The following is a 5,127-nucleotide window of genomic DNA, read 5'->3' on the forward strand; positions in this document are numbered from 1 at the left end:
ACACACACACACACACACACACACACACGCACATACACACACATACACACAAACACACACACGCAAACACACTAAAACACATACACAAACACATAAACATACTTATGGACAATAATGTTAGGCCTACATGTATATTATTTGTAATATGAACTAAGACTTCTCAAAGTGTTTGCTCTCCGTCGGCGCAGAAGACATGAGTTCGATTCTTGTATGGAAAAGTTAGTTTATCGATTATCTCACCGGGTTGACCCACACAGAAAGGGCTAAAACAGCCCAACCCCGAAATAATCCAAATAGCGTCGATTGGGCCGTGTGACTTTTCATCTATTAACCAAAGTATTTGATAACAGCATTGATAAGAAACATCTCCGAGAGAGAATTCTTGGTCCTTTTACCTTTCAACAAATTCCTTTCATAGCGTATTCATACTTCAATGAAATTGTGGACTGTTCTCAACAAAACGGAATCTCAAAATTAAATAAAATTTTAAAAAAACAAAAAACGTCATTTATCTTTGACATCTGTCTTTACCCTTCTCTGTGACCACACAGCTGAGATAACTTAGTAGGTAGCTGAAGGTTAGTGGCGTTGAGGGGACCGCAAAAGTAAATACCGGACAATTATATTTGCGGAACAATGAAACGGGAACTTTTCCTTTTTGTGTGCTCCCCGCCCCCTCTTTTTTCCCCTCTCCCTCCCTTCCCAAACCCTTTTCCCCATCTCTCTCCCTTCCCAAACCCTTTTCCCCATCTCTCTCCCTTCCCAAACCCTTTTCCCCATCTCCCTCCCTTCCCAAACCCTTTTTCCCATCTCCCTCCCTTCCCAAACCCTTTTCGCTCCTCTCCCTCCTTCCCAAACCCTTTTCCCCCCTCTCCCTCCTTCCCGAACCCTTTTCCCTCCTCTCCCTCCTTCCCAAACCCTTTTCCCCCTCCTCCCTCCCTTCTCAAACCCTGCTCAGGGTGTCGACCGGTCAACAGAGACACTGGGGCCCCTCAAATCGACCTGAACTGAGGTCACCATTTGTTTAAGTCATCGGATATTCATGATCAGGCTGGGACAAGTATGGGGACCAGCCAGTACCCATACATCAAACGGAGTCCAGCCAGAAAGAGAAGTCTTTGGATTCTGAAGAGCTTTTACAAAGTATGGTCATCAGTGCAATTAATCAAACAAAAGTGAAAGGATGGTGGACTCCACTCGGAACTGGAACCGTTGTTTGACACAACGGTTTCAGAGCTTACAGAATGTCATTCTCCCACAACATTATTATTGTTTTTGTTATTACTATTGCTATTGTTATGATTCTTGTATTAAGTAGTAGTAGTAGTAGTAGTAGTAGTAGTAGTAGTAGTAGTAGTAGTAGTAGTTGTTGCTGTGTCGTTGTTGTTGTAATTATCATTAACTCAAGTTGTTCTCTTTTAAAAATGTTTCGACCTGCTAAGAATAAAAATTTTCGTCTTCGGAAATCAAACCAGGCAGATCTGTACCAGCATGAAATCTGGAGAAAATGTGTCCACAACTGCACTTTTAAAGTACAATCAACAAAATCGGACAAGAGCACATAATACTTAATGGCTGATTGCGTGAGGAGGATATGTTTCCAAGGCCTGAGGACGAAAATTTTGCAGCCCGGGATGAGGTTAATATAATTTGGATCCGGTCAATGCCAGGGTCAAACGGGTAACAACTGGGGCCGCCTCGGCTATTTGATCTCGGAGAGCTATATAAAAGGAATAGCCGGCTCTCCAATGTTCAGCTTAATGTTCTGGTATTACATGTGGCGGATCAACCTGGGCGATTACTTTCTCCTCCAGACTTCGCCCGTCAGACAGCATATCACGAAGCGGCCTCTCAAGATTTCGCAAAAACTTGAAGAAGAATTGCACAGCCCTAAGGGCGTTCTGATTATACAGGAAGTGGTAGTGCTCAACGTTCAAAAAAAATTCTAAGGGTGTAATTAAGTCATGCTTTCTCGAGAAACTGCATAGAGGAGCGCTGTGACATTGCAATATCTTCGTCAAAAGCAACTTATTCATTATTTTCTGTATAATTATCTCATTTTCTCGTAAAAAGCTATGAAGAATACACACCTGCGCTTGTGGTCTAATGATAACGCTCTCTACTGTTACATGCAAAAGACGTCACTACGGATCCGGTGCTGAAATGTTATTCGAGTGTCTTCATCTATCTACTGGAATGTACTGTTCAGTCTGTCTGGGTTTGGCCTGACAGGCAAATTTCGAAGAAGTCCGCTTTTTTAGTAATCTACATTGTGTCGAAGGGGCCGTTTAAATTAATCTTAAGTAAAGTATACATACAACAATCTTTACGAGGCGGAAAGCCGTCATGGTTTACTAGTATTTAAAACTTGAGTCGTTCACACTGAAGCTATTCCCAGGACGAACGACAAAAGGTATCAATGGTGGGTGGATGTGGGTGGCCGAATTGCAATACCTAATACGTAAACTAATAAACACGAAATCGGCAAATTAAGGGGGGGGGGGGACTACACCTGAAGGCCATCTCGCTTTTTACTGGACCAAAATTTACCAAATTTCACACGTATAACAAGCATAGTAAGGAGTCTTAAAATCTGTAATCAAATTTGAGAAAAAAAGTTTGGTTTCCATGGATACTGCGACCATATTGGATTTTGTTGACGCGTCTTATGTAATGAATACCGCACTTATTTCTCTTGGACATTAATTGTTTTTTGCATACGATTACATTAGATCAAAAAAATTATTTGTTGTTTCTATGAACTTTTTCCTGAGGTGAGCTTTCAAGTTTGCAAAAAATCCGTGAAAATCCACACTCCAGACTTCACCAACAAAAATCTATTCCATATATCCAAAATTCAATATACACATTTTTAGTATTTCATCTTTTCTTCATTCTGCGAAAAGTTCCTGAAGGTTGGAAGGGGAATTATTCTAAAAAGTATAAAGAAAATCGCGTTTTGAGAAAACGGCTGATAAAGAAAAATAAAGTATTGACTGTATAAGGAAATGGTGGTGACAAACATGCCCGGTATGGGAAAAAAATACGTTTTGTGTATGTGGGGGGGGGGGGGGAGGTTAAGCGATGAAATAGTTGTAGGAGATGCTGAGGAAGCTAAGAATGCCTACAACTCAAATCCCATAATTTTGAGCCGAATCAGGACTTTGAGGGGGGAGGCCCCCCCCCCCCCCCCCCCCCCCCACCAAAATTTGAGAGGATTCTACATTAAATGTTTTCCGCATGTGTGGATACTTTTAAGAATACTCTACTCCGAAAGCTCATCTGTGGTTGATTTCTGGCTACTTCTTACAGTTGTCTAACTTCTTTACCCGCAGTATTAATTTAATCTAATTCATATTTGAAGGGTCCTCAAGCCTTTACTTATGATTGTAACATCATTATAGTGCACTCCTACAAAATGATGAAGGAATGTTAAGTTGATGGTTACGGAGAAGGGGAGGGGGTGAGGTTTCAACTTTGGGTATGACATCATTGTTTTTGACAAACAGGTCTTTCCAAAGTGCCCCTCGCGCATTGTGAATTGATTTTTTTCAGGCATGGGGTGTTCTCTGGAGCTGGGCCGATTCGACTTTATTATACAACATTCTCAATGTTTACTACCCGAAACATGGCAGAGTCATTGGCAAAGCGTGAGATTTTTACGGCTGTTGGGTTCTTGTCTAACTTTTCTCAACCCGTTATAAAAATATTGAGGCAGCTACAACAACACTTTGAACTGGATGACTCCGAGACATAGCGTAGGCAGAACCAACAAGTGCTATAACACAGGCTTCTTAGAAGTATTCTCAACTATTCAATATTCACTAGTCACGCCACGAATAGCTCAAGGTCCCATAACCCTCGAAGCGCAGCCCTAATTCGAAATAGGAAAGGTTGTGAATGGTGATATGACGTGATTACGTTGCAACATGTGCGTGCCATAGCGCGATCAGTGAGTATTGAACAGCGAATGTTATTGATAGAATTCTACACAAGGGGGAAAAGCCACGTTCATACAAAGTATTTAAAAAGCATTAATAGGGACCTCACGTTTCAAAGAATCGATGAAGTTTCGTTTCCTCAAAATATCGCAGAACTAATTCTAAATTTTCCAGTTTGCAGTAGGTAGACGTGAGCATCTGTTGAAGCTGTCAAGATGTCTTTAAATCTATCCTCTGTGGTTATAGGGCCTAAATAATGTAACACAGTCCAGAAGTACGATAAATATGCAATTGTTTTTCCAGGAAGCGTTGAACATCTTTAGCATTACTGCCAAAATATTATATTGTTTGAGATGAGAATCGGAAAGTGCCATGCAGTGGCCATACAAAAAAATGTTTGAATGAACTAACATAAAACGAATGCAAACCTGAAATCACGTATCCATTGACATAAATACCTTCCTCCCTCGACTGTTTTTGGCCTAAAGTCAAATTTTTTGCCACTGCCCATTCTTTGTGTTGGCGAACAAGCTGCTTCCACCCATAGCTAGCTCTGCTCTCTTGCCTGTCAACTGGTGTCTACTCTCCCCTTATGTAAAACTACCAAAAATATTAGGATTTCCGACAGGTGCCAGAACTTTCTTACCTTTTTCAAGTGTAGTGGTAATGATATAATTGTTTCACATGACTTCAAGTTATACAGATCCTGTAATAAGTTTGCAGATCTAACTGTCTTACAAAACATAAATATTTCATAGCCAGGAGTTTTTTTCCTGCTTGGTTTATCTTTAATTCATCCCTCATCTTATTTTGGATCTTACACTCAGTAAATAAACATATCCCGTTGTCTTCTACATGATGTGTAAACAGAACGATTTGTTGCTTAATTTAGTATTCCATCTAACGGTCCCATATTATTATTAAGATGGATGGAGCGTCAAAGATCTTACGAACTGGATTGTGGACCCTGTGTTGTAGGAAAATGCACCTCTGGCTTTCAGATCAGGAAATGAGTCAGATCAAATAGTAAAACCATTCTTGTAATGGCCATTGACACCCGCAAATAATTCTTATTCCGTATGGTTTGATATATTTGGCGACAACCAGGCTTTTTCCTTTTTAAGAGCTAAAAACTGCATACTGGTTTAAAAGGAAGAGAGAGAGAGAGAGAGAGAGAGAGAGAGAG

The 5,127-nt window shown here is 40.5% G+C and overlaps 1 protein-coding gene across 1 annotated transcript in view; it reads right to left on the bottom strand.

The window, feature by feature from the left end:
• LOC101862282 (protein unc-93 homolog A) overlaps positions 1 to 5,127 on the bottom strand; it is a 127,972-nt gene that overhangs the window by 108,889 nt on the left and 13,956 nt on the right. The gene's annotated exons all lie outside the window — the stretch shown is intronic.

Source organism: Aplysia californica, unplaced genomic scaffold (assembly GCF_000002075.1).
Source record: "Aplysia californica isolate F4 #8 unplaced genomic scaffold, AplCal3.0 scaffold00286, whole genome shotgun sequence".
In the NCBI taxonomy this organism is placed as follows: domain Eukaryota; kingdom Metazoa; phylum Mollusca; class Gastropoda; order Aplysiida; family Aplysiidae; genus Aplysia; species Aplysia californica.